The sequence below is a fragment of the Lissotriton helveticus genome, chromosome 10 (genome assembly GCF_964261635.1).
Source record: "Lissotriton helveticus chromosome 10, aLisHel1.1, whole genome shotgun sequence".
Lineage (NCBI taxonomy): Eukaryota > Metazoa > Chordata > Amphibia > Caudata > Salamandridae > Lissotriton > Lissotriton helveticus.
Window position 1 is genome coordinate 592,324,608 of NC_136071.1, and position 15,137 is coordinate 592,339,744.

The following is a 15,137-nucleotide window of genomic DNA, read 5'->3' on the forward strand; positions in this document are numbered from 1 at the left end:
GAGAAAGTGGAACTAGGTCTACCAGTTGCTGATGTTACTTCTCATTGTAACAATTACTGAACAGATGGTCTTTCATGATTACATTGTAAAGCCCAACATAGTTATGCACATTGTTACCTGTTAACCAATCACCTAGTGTTTTCACTGAAAGGTCTAGAAATTCAACCTAGGACTGACTCTGGGTTTTTCGATCTCCCTGAATTTAAATCTATCTTCAGTGGTGAGTTCAAAGCCTTCAATCAGGGTACGCTTCATGAGGTTATAAGACTCAGCATCTTCCACATTTAATGTTAGGAGCCAGTTCCTGCGTTTACCTGAGAAAGGTCCCCACAAGAGAGAGTCACAGTGCTTTTTGGCATCCTTTCTGCTAATGCAGGCTCTCTCATAGGCAGTAAACCAATTGGTGATGTCAGACTCATCACCCTCTGCAGATTTAGGGACAGCTCCTTTGGGGAGTTTAGGGTCAAACAATTCTTCCCTCTAGTTATATTTCTAGCACCAGACACAGGTCCTAGGCTCATCTCTTTTCTTTGTTACCCTACATCCAGAAGTTCAGCTTCTAAGTTCAACCTCCAGGCCAGTATTTCTAGGGCCAGCTCCTCCTACGAGGGAGCTTCCTCTTCTGAGACAGGGGTATCCACCTCCTCCTCCGCATCTTCTCCTACATTATAATTCTCCTAGAAATAATTCTCATACACTGGACAATTGACTCATGTTGTGCGAAAAGCCTCATAAGCTTTTCTTTGGTAGTATGAGAGTCAGTTTTAACACCATAACCCCTATAGGCGGCCCATAACTGAGAGTAGGAAAATTCCATGTATGGTGTCAGGTCAAGCTCCTGGGCTTGCCTCATTGGGTTATCAATGTTATTCACTAAAACTGGGACTTTTTAGAAAGTTAAAAAACATAACACTTTTCTTTTGTCCTAACTAGAGTATGATTTTGAAATTCTAAGCACTGGTACCGGGCCCTAACACTTACTTTTAAAATTTAGGAAAATATACCAATCAAAAAATACAACTGGCTAAGAGCAATTTTTAGATTTATTTATTCGGTCGCACATTGACAGATTGGTATCAGCAGACTCAAAGTTGTGGATCCCACCCCTGATCCACCAAAGTAGTAACCTATCTCTCTATATAGTGACGAGGTGCATTGTGCATAAAATCCAGTGAGATCCATATTGGTGTACAGAGACAAAAGTAGATAATACTAACACTCTATTTGTGGTTGTGTGGGTGAGCAGTTAGGCTTATTAGAGGATAGTGCTAAGCATTTGTTGTAATCGCAGAGGCAATAAACAAGAAACAATCTCAAGAAACAAATCCAAGATTAATTTGCACAAATAACATTGATTTTTATGTAATTCTTCATACCAAGAACTGAATTATACAGTAAGTACTTTTTAAGATAGGAATTTTCAAAGTTCACACAATAACTAACTTTTGTGCTTAATTATGCACAATTGAAGTCAATTGGAAAAAATAGAAAACTACATATAAAATCATATCTTTGGATCTCAAGGTTCACTTTTTGGATTTAGGTCAGTGCAAGGCCCCATCTAGTGTTACACCAGCGGTTTCTTGGGAGCGTCCCAGAATCAGTTGGAAGGAAGGTGCTGAGGTCATTGGTAGATGATGCACTATGAAGAAAGGGGCCACCTGAAAACACACTGCACAAGGGGACTTAAAGGTATGGATGAGGGGTTCCACTGGAATGAGCAGTCGCAAGGCCCTCAATACCACAAGAGCTCAGCTGGTTCATCATTATCCAGGCCAGGCAGGCTGTATGCAGAGCAGATAGGTCAGTTGGCGGTGTGCGTCAAAATGTCCTCATGGTCAGGAGCAGACATTTTGCAGGGATGATTCCGGGATAGCTCGGCCATTCACAAAGCAGGTCCCAGGGTTCCTGACATCCCTCAATGGGGGCTTACTTCCTGGGCATTTGGAGTCTGGGCTGGACCTTTTGACTCAGTGGAGGTTAAACAGGGTCCAGTACCCCAGGTATTGATGCATTACAGCTCCTGTAAGTCCTGGTGTCTTAACACTTGGTCAGGAGACAGATCAGATCCTCTGTACCTGTGGTAATACTTTCAATTTCGGTGCTGCATCAGAGTCGCCTGGGAGCAGCAAATCGAGAAACTGGATTCTGTGGATTCTGTGCCTTTGGACGTCAGGGGAGTAGTACCTCTATTCAAAGGGAGTTATTTGGTGATTTTTCAAAGGCCCAAGGTGCTCCGGGGGTTCTTGCGGTCCTCGGAGTTGGTGGGGCGAGACAGCACACCCAGAATGTTGAGTCCTGGGAGCAGCAGGCAGGGTTGTGTGCAAATGTTCCCTGCAGCAGGTCTTTGGAGGTCGGGTCAGCAGCTCTTCTTTGTCCATGTCTCCATCAAATCTGTTTCAAGGTACAGGGATACCACTTAATGCTAAATTTAGGAGTGTTAAAGGGAGTGACAGGTAGTAGCCAAGTGACCACTTCCTGTGGGAAGGTACACTACCCTAGGCATGATAGGTTTAATTCCTGTCATTCCAAGATGGAGGAATTAGAAAAGTAGTGTCCACATAAGCTGCACCACCTTCGGGGTGGTATTGGCTGAATGTGGGACCTCCTAATCTAACTAATCTTCCCACCTGCCCTGCCACCAAATGTGAAGCCGGACAAAGGGGTTGTCATCCTCTACTATCTGGAGATGTCTAAGATGCACTTCAAAGGCAACATCACCTTTGAAGCTTCCCACCCTGGAAGGCCATTATGGCCTGCAGGATATGTGATGCACCTCTGCCCAGAGCAGGATTTATTCCTGGCCTCCGAGAGCACTGGCTCTCACCCCATGAGGTCAGAAAGATATCAGGTGGTGGTAGGCTGGCTAGGATTAGTCAGAGACCACACCAGTGCTTAATAGGTTTTCAGGGGGCCCTCTAAGGTGTCACCTGTGTGCATTTATTAATAAATCCAACACTGGCCTCAGGATAGATTTATTAAGAGTACTGTGAATCTATAAATGGACCTAGGGAACTGGTAATGAGAAGTATCAAGTCCATGCACTTTCTATGGCTTCCATGTGCACTTACAATATCCAAAAATGGACTGAGATATTGCAGGGTCATATATGTTCATGCAGATATGTCCAGACAAGGGGTACAGTGCACCCTGGCTTAGGGCTGCAAGGCCTGCAGTAGGGTGACATACCTGTAACTCATGCAGTGTATGTGGGAATGGCACACAGCACTGTGTGACATGTTGACTCTGGTTTTCCTTGCACCAAGACATGCAGCCTGCAATGGCATTTTGCATGGTCTTGGTGAGCGGTCCCTAGGGTAGCACAATTTGTTCTGCTGCCCTGGAGGACCCTCTCTAGTACCAATGCCCTAGGTACCAGGTGTACCATTTACTAGGGACTTACAGGGGTAGCTAAAGTTGTGCCAATCATGGTACAATTTTAGGAATGAGATCTGGTACTGTGAGCCTGGTTGGCTGGGAGACAGTACACTTACATTTGAAATCACATCATGCACTAGGCAAAAAGTGGTGGCTAAGCATGTAAAAAAAGGCACTTTCCTAGGGACGTTATAGTTAGGCTCAAGTTTCACTCATACAAAACCAGTGAAATTCAGCAGCTATAGTTGCCTGAGCTAACTATAACTTATGCCCCACAATGCACTGATTATGACCACACATATTACATCACTCATAACATGGTCAGTGACATCACTGATGACATCTTAAATGAGATCACCGATGACATCATCCATAGAACCACTCACACATCCACTCACATACCCATACAACTCATATACCTACTCACACATCTATACAACTGCTCACATACCCACTCACTCAACCATAGACTAATACACACACCGATACAGCAACTTACACAGCCACTCACTTATCCATTCACCCACTCACAAAGCTACTCACTCACCCATACAGTCACTCCCACAACCACTCATCTATCTATACAGCTACTCACACATCGACTTATTCACCCATCTAGCCACTCACATCCCACTCACTTAAACATCCAGCATCTCAACAGAGCCACTCAATCACCCACACAACCACTCATGTACCCACTCATCCACTTACAAAACCACTTGCAAACCAATTCACATAGCCATACAAGCACCCACATGACCATTCACTCACTCATACAGCAACTCACCCATACAGCCACTCACTCTCCAGTACAGTCACTCACACACCCACTCAGTTAACTAAATAGCCACTTAAACAGTTACTCACTCATCCATACAGCCATTTATACATCAAGTCACTCGCTCATACAGTCACTCATACAACCACTCAGTCACCCATACTGCTAGTTACCCACCCATTCAGCTACTCACACCCTCATACAGCTGCTCACACACCCTCTCGCTCACTCAATACAGCTACCCATGCAGCTGCTCATTCCCCCATACAGATACTCACACACCTACTTGTTCACCCTTACAGCCACTCAAACACCTACTCATACAGCCATGTACATACCCACTCACACACTGGTACAGACAGTCACAGACCACTCAGATCACATATGTCAGAAATAGTATCACTTATTAGTAGTACAGAAAGAATAGTGCTTTAACGTATGCAGTACCTTAATATATGTCTTTAAGTCTCAGAAACATTGATGAAATACTTACAATCACTGACTCATGTCATCTGTAATGTCATTTGAGATGTCATCAGTGATGTCATCGACCATGTTATGGGTGATGTAATATGTGAAGTCATAAGCCATGCATTGTGGGGGCATAATTTATAGTTTGCTCAAGTAACCACAACTGCTAAATTTCACTTGTTTTGTATGAGTGAAAAATGAGCCTAACTATAACCTCCCTGTAACTTTTGGTTTGTTCAGTGAATTTTTAAGGTTTTTAAAAAAAATCTATTGACTAACTATAACGTCCCTGTAACCTTTGACATTTTTCAATGAATTTCTGCATTTGAAAAATTATATTTCCTAACTATAAGATACCAGTAATCTTTGTTTTTCCCCATTAATTTTGGTGTTTTTTAATTTCATTTCCTAACCGTAACCTTCAACCTTTGAGAGTTGGTGTGTGAGTGGCTGTATAGGTAGGTGAGTAGGTATTTGAGTCTCTGAGTGAGTGTGTGAGAGTCTGAGTGGGTCTGTGAGTGGTTGAGTGTGTATCAGAGTGGGTCTGTGAGTAGGTCCATAAGTGTCTGAGTGGTGCTGTGAGTGGGTCCATCAGTGTTTAAGTAAGCCTGGGAGTGGGTGCATGAGTCTCTGAGTAGATCTGTGAGTGGGTGCATGAGTCTCTGAGTGGGTCTGTTAATGGAAATAGGAGTGTCTGAGTGGGTCTGTGAATGGGTGGATGACTGAGCTGGTCTGTGAGAATGTGCGAGAGTCTATGATTGGGTGTTTGAGTGTCGGAGTGGATCTGTGAATGAGTGCGTCAGTATCTGAGTAGGTCTGAGTCGGTGTGCAAGTCTCTGAGTGGGTGTATGAGTGGGTACATGAGCATGCAAGTAGGTGTGTGAGTCTCTGAGTGGGGCTGTGAGTGTGTGTGAATCTCTCAGTGGGTCTGTGAGTGGGTGAGTGAGGGTTTGAATAGATCTGTGAGTCGGGTCATGAGTGTCTGAGTGTGCTTGTTATTGGGTGCAAGAGTCTCTGAGTGGGTCTGTAAGTAGATGCATGAATGTATAAGTAGGTCTATTAGTGGGTGTGCTGTAGGAAAAGTAGGGGGGAACACCAGAACAGGTCCTTGTGCCAGCTCCCCCTGCGACAGTCCTCCTCGCCAAATTGCCTGTAGTCCGCTATTCTCTGCTAACTTCGGTTTTGTGCCTCCTCTGCTTGTTTTCTCCTCCTTTTTCTGCCTCTTCTCTGCTCACTCCTGCCCTTTTTATTATGCCTCTTGCTGCTCAGTTCTCATCTCTATTTTGCCCGTTTCTCCTAATTTCTCAACTCAATGTTGCCTCTTTCTGCTAATTCTGACCTTTATTATGCTTCTTTCTGATCATCCTGCCCTTTATTCTAGTTCTTTCTGATCCCTTCTGACCTTCATTCTACCTCTTTCTGCTAGTTTCTCAGCTTTACCTTGTCTCTTTCTACTCATTGCTGACCTTTGTTTTGTCTCTTTCTGCTCATTTCTCCCCTTTATTTTGCCTCTTTCTGCTCATGGCAGACCATTGCTTTATTTTATTCTCCACATTTTTTACCTTTATTTTGCCTCTTCCTGCTTGTTTCTGACTTCTATTTTGCCTGTTTCTGCTCATTTCTTACCTTTATTCTGGCTCTTCTTGCTCCATTCTGAACTTTATTCTGCCTCCTACTGCTTGTTTCTGACCTTTATTTACTTCTTTCTGCTCATTTATAACCTTTACTGTGCCTTTTTCTTCTAGTTTCTCACCTTTATCTTGCCACTTGCTGCTCGTTTCTGACTTTAATTCTGCATCTTTCTCCTCATTTCAATCTTTATTCTACCTCTTTCTGTACGTTCCTCACCTTTATTTTGCCTCATTCTTCTAGTTGTTAACCTTTATTCTGCCTCCTTCTGCCCATTTCTCACCTTTATCAAGTCTCTTTCTTCTCATTGCTGACCTTATTTCTGCCTTTTTCTGCTCCCTGTTGACCGTACCTACTGGGACCGTAGGGAAAGCCTCAAGGCACCCACTGTCTCAGCTGCCTCTCCGCCTCCTGTGGGAGCTAGCATTGCTTCTGCATGCAGGGAGCTGCTGGAAATGGGGCTACCTCCATGCAGGAACAATAGTTTCAACCTGTTCCCTGTCCACATTCCTGCATGCAGGGAAAGAAATGAAACAGCTGGAACCAGATTGCTTTCTTTAGCTTGGTGGTAGCGGTCACAGTGGAGAAGTGTGGCTCAATGGTTAGAGTGGCAGACCCTGATACAGAGGTCTAGCCCGGGACCAGGGTTCAATTCCCCGCCTGGGCGGGTCTTGGGCTCAAAAAATTCCACGGACCTGATAATTATCGCCTCGGTGCCTATTCCAATCATGGAGTCCCACTCTGCAACTCTGGGCAATAGCTTGCTTAATCTCCACAACGGCCTCCCCAACGCTAAGGATGCCTGGCCTCCACCTAGAGGGTGCCCAGGAGTGGACACCTCACAGGGAAAGCCAGGATGGGTTCCACAGCGGTATTCGTACAAGCGCCTTGAGACCCTTGCGGGTGAGTAGTGCGCTATACAAGTATTAATTTACAGCTCCTACCAAGCAAAAGCAATCAGCGTTGTCCCAGGGGTGCACACCCCAGGACATAGCAGGAGGCGATCCTGGGGATGGCAGTCCCCAGGGGAATTATTGACTCTAGGAGAGGGCAGTGCAGCTCCCCTCCTTTGAGTTTCAAGTTCCTTGGCCCAGGGAGGTTGTTGTCCCCTGGTGCAAGAATAGCCTTGTAGAAAGGCTGCACAGCCCTTCTCCCATTGTTTTTAAAGTATTTGGCCCCAGGAAGGCAGTGATCCCCTGGGCTCAGGGGGTCCACACAGCTCACTCATCAATATTTCTGTTGACCACGTGGAGGTGGTGGTCCCCAAGGCTCATAGAGTGAATCAAAGGGTACCAGTGCACCCCCTCATTTTTTCATAACAAAAGCCCCAAGGAGATTGTGGTCCCCGGGGCTCCATGAGCCTTATGAGTGGGAGCCCTCTCTTGTTCTTTTTTTATTTCTAATTTTCGCGGGGGTCACGGACCTGCCAAGATTTTTGGTGAAAATTAAAAAAATAATACTTTTTTGCCCTGCCGGTGTCCCTTTGGAAACCCGATAGTACAACAGGGTTTGGCTCTAATCAGTAAGGCTGAGCCTACTCAAATTTAATAACAAAAAGAAATGCCAGTACGCCCTGGACTGGAAACAAGCATCCTAGAACCGGTTCCGGGCTTTCAGCCCTCATCAGCCAGGATAGCTTGACTCCAGTGGCATGGAGAGCACGGGACCCACGTCTAGGCATACCCGTACCACTCGGGGTGACAAATGCAAAAAGAAAAATTGATGGACAGAATGCAGAACAATGTCATACATTCACCCCAGTACAGAGAACTGGGCCTAAATCCATTGTTTAATTGTTCACCATGCCATTCCAGTTTGGATCCAGCCATATGTAATTCAATCTTAACCTTGCGCCCAATGGGAACAGTCCAGCCCGAACTGCTAGGCTAGGTCCTCCCTGGACTGGAAACAAGCATCCTAGGACTGGTTTTGAGCTTTCAGCCCTCATCAGCCAGGATAGCTTGACTGCAGTGGAATGGAGAGTACGGGACCCGCGTCTAGGCATACCCGTTCCACACGGGGTGACGAATGCAAAAAGAACAATTGATGGACAGAATGCAGAACAATGTCATACATTCACCCCAGTACAGAGAAATGGGCCTAAATCCATCCGTATTTTGCTCGCCATTCCAGTTTGGACCCAGCCATATGCATATCAGTCTTGACCCTGCGCCCAATGAGAAAAGTCCAGCCCAAATTGCCAGGCCATGTCCTCCCTGGACTGGAAACAAACACCTAGGACCGGTTCCGGGCTTTCAGCCCTCATCAGCAAGGATAGCTTGACTCCAGTGGCATGGAGAGCACGGGACCCATGTCTAGGCATACCCGTACCACTCGTGGGGACAAATTCAAAAAGAACAAGTGATGGACAGAATGCAGAACAATGTCATACGTTCACCCCAGTACAGAGATCTGACCGTACGATCTTCAACGGCCGCAGGACGCTAGCGGCTACCATTTGCAGCGCCCGGTGCCTTCTACGTAGATTTCATTAGAATCTTATCGAAACTCGTTATCCTTGAGTAACAGCCGAAAGTCAAAGTATCGGACATCTTGATAAAGTGCCTTCCGTATTGCAGAGAGCTTCCCACATCGGTCTATCATTAATACGTATCGATAATTGTTGAATACGATCCACATATATCAGTGGAACCGACACGGAAATACTCCATCACATAAAGAATAGAATTCGTTGTGCCTGCTGGCGTTGAATAGAATATTTGAAAATAGAACAATTTTGGCTGAAGTCAGCGTCCAATAGAATATCTGAAAATAGAGCACTTTACATCGTTACAACGACATTGGCCCTAATTTGACGAGGCATAACCGTATCTATTACTACGTTTCGTTGGGCTTTTCATGATAAGAACACAATTCGGTGTATCAATCCACATCGAATAGTATAAGTCTTCACAAATTCATGAAGTTATATTCACTATAGAGAATGGCATCGTCCTGAATTTAAAAATTACGTGTTGCATGGAATCATCTCACGCAGTTAATAAACAGAATTTGTGTCTCCTGAAGAAGGCGTCCTTGAAACGCCGAAACGCGCGTCGGAAACACATTGATTGCCACCTTTTTAATCTTTTTTAATATATGATTATTTTATGTTATTGTGGTGTAGTTTGTCACTTTTTGTGTATTTTATTGATTGCTATGTAATGTTGACAGTAATATATTTTGTTTTCATTATGAACATTTATTAAATGAACTTGAGTTTTTATATTGAATTGTATCAGTGATTCCTTGATATAGTCACCCTTCCTCTTGCTTGTGATTTTGTTGTTATGATATACACACTGTTTTATTCCCTGTCCTAAGGAATTATCATTCCGTATCAGGGGGTCCTTGTTCTACACATTATACATTCACCCCAGTACAGAGATCTAGGCCTAAATCCGTTGTTTTTTTGCTCACCAAGCCATTCCAGTTTGGACCCAGCCATATGCAAATCAGTCTTGACCCTGCCCCCAATGGGAACAGTCCAGCCTAAACTGCCAGGCCTGGACCGCCCTGGACTGGAAACAAGCATCCTAGGACCAGTTTGGGGTTTTCAGCCCTCATCAGCCAGGATTGCTTGACCCCAGAGGCATGGAGTACACGGGGCCCACATCTAGGCGTACCCGTAGCACTTGGGGTGACAAATGCAAAAAGAACAATTGATGGACAGAATGCAGAACAATATCATACATTCACCCTAGTAAAGAGATCTAGGCCTACATCTGTTGTTTTTTTGCTCAGCAAGCCATTCCAGTTTGGACCCAGCCATATGCAAATCAGTCTTGACCCTGCTTGACTCCAGTGGCATGGAGAGCAAGGGACCCACGTCTAGGCATACCTGTACCACTCGGGGTGACAAATGCAAAAAGAACAATTAATGTGTAGTGTAGTTCCTATTTTCCCAATAGGCTCTGCGCATTGGAATAGTACCTACAGCAGTAAAGGCCTAGGCCAGACGTTAACTAGGTCTACTACTGTCGATACTAGACTTAATTTTTGGGTTTGCCAGCTAAGCTCAGAGTTCGCTAGAAACTTTCTCGAATGTTCAAGGAAGGATTAACTCCCCTGATTAGACAAGAAGGGATTTAGTTTCTGACAACCATAGAACATGACAACTTTGCTCTCCCCTAATCAAGAGTCAATCTCAAGAGTCGTGTGAGCACAAGGCAATTATTTTACTCAGTCAGTACGTGCATTCTTAGTCTCATCAGAATGTAGAGAAAAGGAAGAGACGGGCGTGTTCAATAAAAAGATGTTATTTATTGATCAGTCTCTTTTCTCGTACAAGAGAAATGGATCGATATTATTGCGATACTTATAGTTAAGTAAAGTGCATACATTAGAAGCAATAGTATAAAATAATACTGTAAAAACATTGATATGGTTTCTGAGCCATATGATGTTTAAAATGATTAAAATATATTTACATACACATATACATTTGACTAAACGTGCTCAACTGGTGTTTCTAAATACGCCTACCCCGTGTACCTGACCCAAGTCTAATGCGTGGGCGGGAATAGAAAGTTACAGTTTAAGTTAAGTTTGTTTTTGCCAAGTGAATAACTAAAGAATTCTCTAGGAGGGGTTATTCAGTTCTGTACCTGGAATTTAGGATGAATGAGGAATGGTATCTCTTTCTCTGCTCTCGATATTCCAGGCTGCCTGCGAGGGCTACCCGGAAGCGCCGGTGCTGGGTCTCTCGGCTTGAGATAGCAGCGCGTCTCTCAGCGCGTCAGGAAGGCGGGGCGGCTGCCTGCGGGGTCTGCTTCTGCTCTCGGCTTCGGCAAGTATGGCTGCTCCGTCTTGTCACCACGCGTGTGTTTTGCATAGGGCAAGATCGGCAATATTTATACCTTAAAGGTGCCGGGATTGACGTAAGGATGGACATAGGTACGTCAATAAAGATGTCATACGACTTGCTCGTTAGCACATTCTTTACTAAAGTTCTCTGTGAAATCAAAACAATGGCCGCACGGATTATCCAGGTTGTCATAGGTTTGATTTGTTATGAGAACGTCGTATGCCTTATCAGGGGCTGGAGGAATATCGCTTGTCTAATTAGATCTCAAGCGTTATGACCTAATCAGATAACACGTTCCTGTGCCGTAGTGTGACTGCGTCAGATAACGGTATCTGCATCATGGGGAATTTCTTGCCTCATGGGCTGACTGTTAGTTAACTAGCTAGGTAGTTTAACCAGAATAGGGTCAGGAATAGGGGGATCGATTCAGAACCTATAGAAATACACGACAATGGACAGAATGCAGAACAATGTCATACATTCACCCCAGTACAGAGATCTAGGCCTAAATCCGTTGTTTTTTTGCTCACCAAGCCATTCCAGTTTGGACCCAGCCATATGCAAATCAATCTTGACCCTACCCCCAATGGGAACAGTCCAGCCTAAACTGCCAGGCCTGGACCGCCCTGGACTGGAAACAAGCATCCTAGGACCGGTTTTGTGCTTTCAGCCCTCATCAGCCAGGATAGCTTGATTCCAGTGGCATGGAGAGGACGGGTCCCAAATCTAGCCATACCCGTACCACTCGGGGTGACAAATGCAAAAAGAAGAATAGATGGACAGAATGCAGAACAAAGTCATACATTCACCCCATTACAGAGATCTGGGCCTAAATCCATCGTTTTTAGCTCATCATGCAATTCCAGTGTGGGCCCAGCCATATGCAAATCAGTCTTGACGCTGGCCCAATGGGAACAGTCCAGCCCAAACTGACAGGCAAGGTACTCCCTGGACTGGAAAGAAGCATCCTAGAACCGGTTTCAGGCTTTCAGCCCTCATCAGCCAGGATAACTTGACTCCGGTGGCATGGAGAGCACGGGACCCATCTCTAGGCATACCCGTACCACTCGGGTGACAAATGCAAAAAGAACAATAGCTGGACAGAATACCGAACAATGTCATACATTCACCCCAGTACAGAGATCTGGGCCTAAATCCATCGTTTTTTTGCTCACCATGCCATTCCAGTTTGCACCCAGCCATATGCAAATCAGTCTTGACCATGCTCCCAATGGGAACAGTCCAGCCCAAATTGCCAGGCCAGAACCTCCCTGGACTGGAAACAAGCATCCTAGGATCGGTTTCAGGCTTTCAGCCCTCATCAGCCAGGATAGCTTGACTCCAGTGGCATGGAGAGCACGGGACCTATGTCTAGGCATACCCGTACCACTCGGGGTGACAAATGCCAAAAGAACAATTGATGGACAGAATGCGGAACAATGTCATACGTTAACCCCAGTACAGAGATCTGGGCCTAAATCCATCATTGTTTTGTTCACCTTGCCATTCCAGTTTGGACCCAGCCATATTTAAATCAGTCTTGACCCTGCGCCCAATGGGAAATGTCCAGCCCAAACTGCCATGGCCATGTCTGAACTGTGGTGGTGGAGTGAGCTAAAGAATGATGATGGATTAAACCCAGATCACTTGTTCGCCCTAAGTTGGCAGGGCATGCCCAGACGTGGGACCCTGTTAGAAACGGGGTCCCTGGCTGGCCAAGGCTCGCGCCAAAGTCAGTCAGAGATCACCATTCCTAAGTCAGGGCAAGGGAGTTACACACCAAGATAACCCCTGCTCACCCTCTAGGTAACATGACGCGAGCAGCAAGGCTAATCTCGGAGGCGATGTGTAAAGCATTTGCGCGTGCACCCAGCAACAACACCCAAGGCCCACCACAAAGGAAACTCCACACGAGGTTATATAAAAAATAGCCTTTGTATTATAAAAAAACACATTAGATAAAAATACACACTTTACAATGTGCCAACAGGCACAGGCAGAATTTACAGGGGATTATGTACAGGACAGGGCCACCTGGACCACTGTCAGGGGTATGCACTTTTAGAACTAGCACTTGTTGTAATTAGCACTTTGTAGGAATAATAATTCTTGTAGGTATAACACTTAGCACATAGAACATATAATGACTATAGCACCAAAATAGTAAATGTAGCACACAACCAGTAATTACTGGTAAAGGGTAAATACCTCCTTCACAACCCTAACCACCTACCAAGCGCTTAGGACAAATAAAAGTGCTCCCCAAGCCCTAGTGGATAAATAAAGCGCGTCCAGGCGCTTTAGGGAAGAAACAAAGCGCTCCCAGTGCTTAGCAGGTGATTGCAGCGCTCCCAGGCGCTTGGGACAAGATAAAGCGCTTCCAGGCTCTAGAGGAACAACAAGTTCAGCAAAAGGTCCCTCAGCAGAGCAAGGTAGGGGGGGCAAGGCTGGGCCAGGTTCCAGCTCACTGGGCCCTCCAGGCAGGAAGGCAGTGCCAAGTGGCAGTTCCTCCTGGCGCCCAGCAGCAGCCCACCTCAGTAGGATCAGGAACAGAACAAATTGTAAGGGGACACAGCCCCTTCTTATACTGTAAAATCCTTTGTCTTAGGGTGCAGGGTGGGGGAGAAACCAGTTGCAGCTGGTTTTGGAGTACTTTGTTTTCCCCAGCCACCCTTTCCATTCACCAGGCAGGCTAGGGTCATCAGTCGCACCACAGGGGGCGGAGCCAGCATTGTGTGGGGAAAGCCCAGCCCTATTCAGGACCCAGGTGCACCCCTCCCTCACATCACTCATGCTAATCTCCCCACTCACCACCGGCAGACCCATCCAGACTCCTGGAGCCAGCCTCCCCAGCCAGCTCCAGCCATTCACACGCCAGCACACTCACTGCACACACACACCAATGTCTAGAAGTGGCACTTCCACACTAGACACATACACACCGTATGCATCATTGGGCAGCATTCAATCACACGAGTCCGCCCATACCAGACTCGAGCCTGCACACCCCACGCATCAGGAACTACCAGGGACACATACATTCCCCATGCATTCCTATGGGAGGGCAGGTCAGCCTCACTACACGCACGCACTTTACTCTGGGACACAGGGAAAAAGTGCGCAGAGACCAAAAATCACTAACACAGATCACATACTAAAAGCAAAAAGATTAGGCTTGAACCTGCCAGAAGGGCCAAGTCCAACAGTCCCCTGCTCACTTTGCCACTGGATTCAAGCTTGCCTGGCTGATGACGGCTGATTAGCCAGAAACGGTCCCAGGATGATTGTTTCCGGTCCAGGGAAGACATGGCTTGGCAGTTCGGGCTGGAGTGTTCACATGAGGCACAGGGTCAGACTGATTTGCATATGGCCATGTCTGAACTGGGTGGTGGAGTGAGCTAAAGAATGATGATGGATTAAACCCAGATCAGTTGACTGGGGGTGAGTGTTTGATTTGCTCCAAAGCTCCGTCCATCATCCCCTTTGGTATCGCTTTGTTCGCCCTAAGTTGGCAGGGTGTGCTCAGACGTGGGTCCCTTGCTCACTTTGCCACTGGATTCAAGCCAGAAACCGGTCCCAGGATGCTTCTTTCTGGTCCAGGGAATACATGGCTTAGCAGTTCGGGCTGGACTGTTCCCATGAGGCACAGGGTCAGACTGATTTGCATATGGCCATGTCTGAACTGGGGTGGTAGAGTGAGCTAAAGAATGATGATGGATTAAACCCAGATCAGTTGACTGGGTGTGAGTGTTTGATTTGCTCCAACGCACCGTCCATCACCCCCTTTGATATCTCAGTCCCACTAGTAGCATTTAACGTGCACACCCAGGGTACATGAAGTACCACTTTGGTCAGTACATGAAATGTACCAATTATGTGTAAACCAAAGGAGTGATCCAATTCACATTTCCATTGGTTAGCATTGCTAATGGGCTAATAAGAAACGTTAACATGTTCAGATAATAGGAGGGGTGAAGACCGAATTGTTGGTGTTGAGACGGCAGCGTGCGACGGATTTTAGAAATATAATAAATATAATTAATAGCAAAGTGACCTGAGAGATATGATTATTGA

General features: G+C 45.9%; 1 protein-coding gene across 1 annotated transcript in view; it reads right to left on the reverse strand.

Annotated features, from left to right (window-relative positions):
* The window catches only part of LOC144785417 (UPF0764 protein C16orf89 homolog), a 714,167-nt gene that overhangs the window by 23,402 nt on the left and 675,628 nt on the right, over positions 1-15,137 (reverse strand). The gene's annotated exons all lie outside the window — the stretch shown is intronic.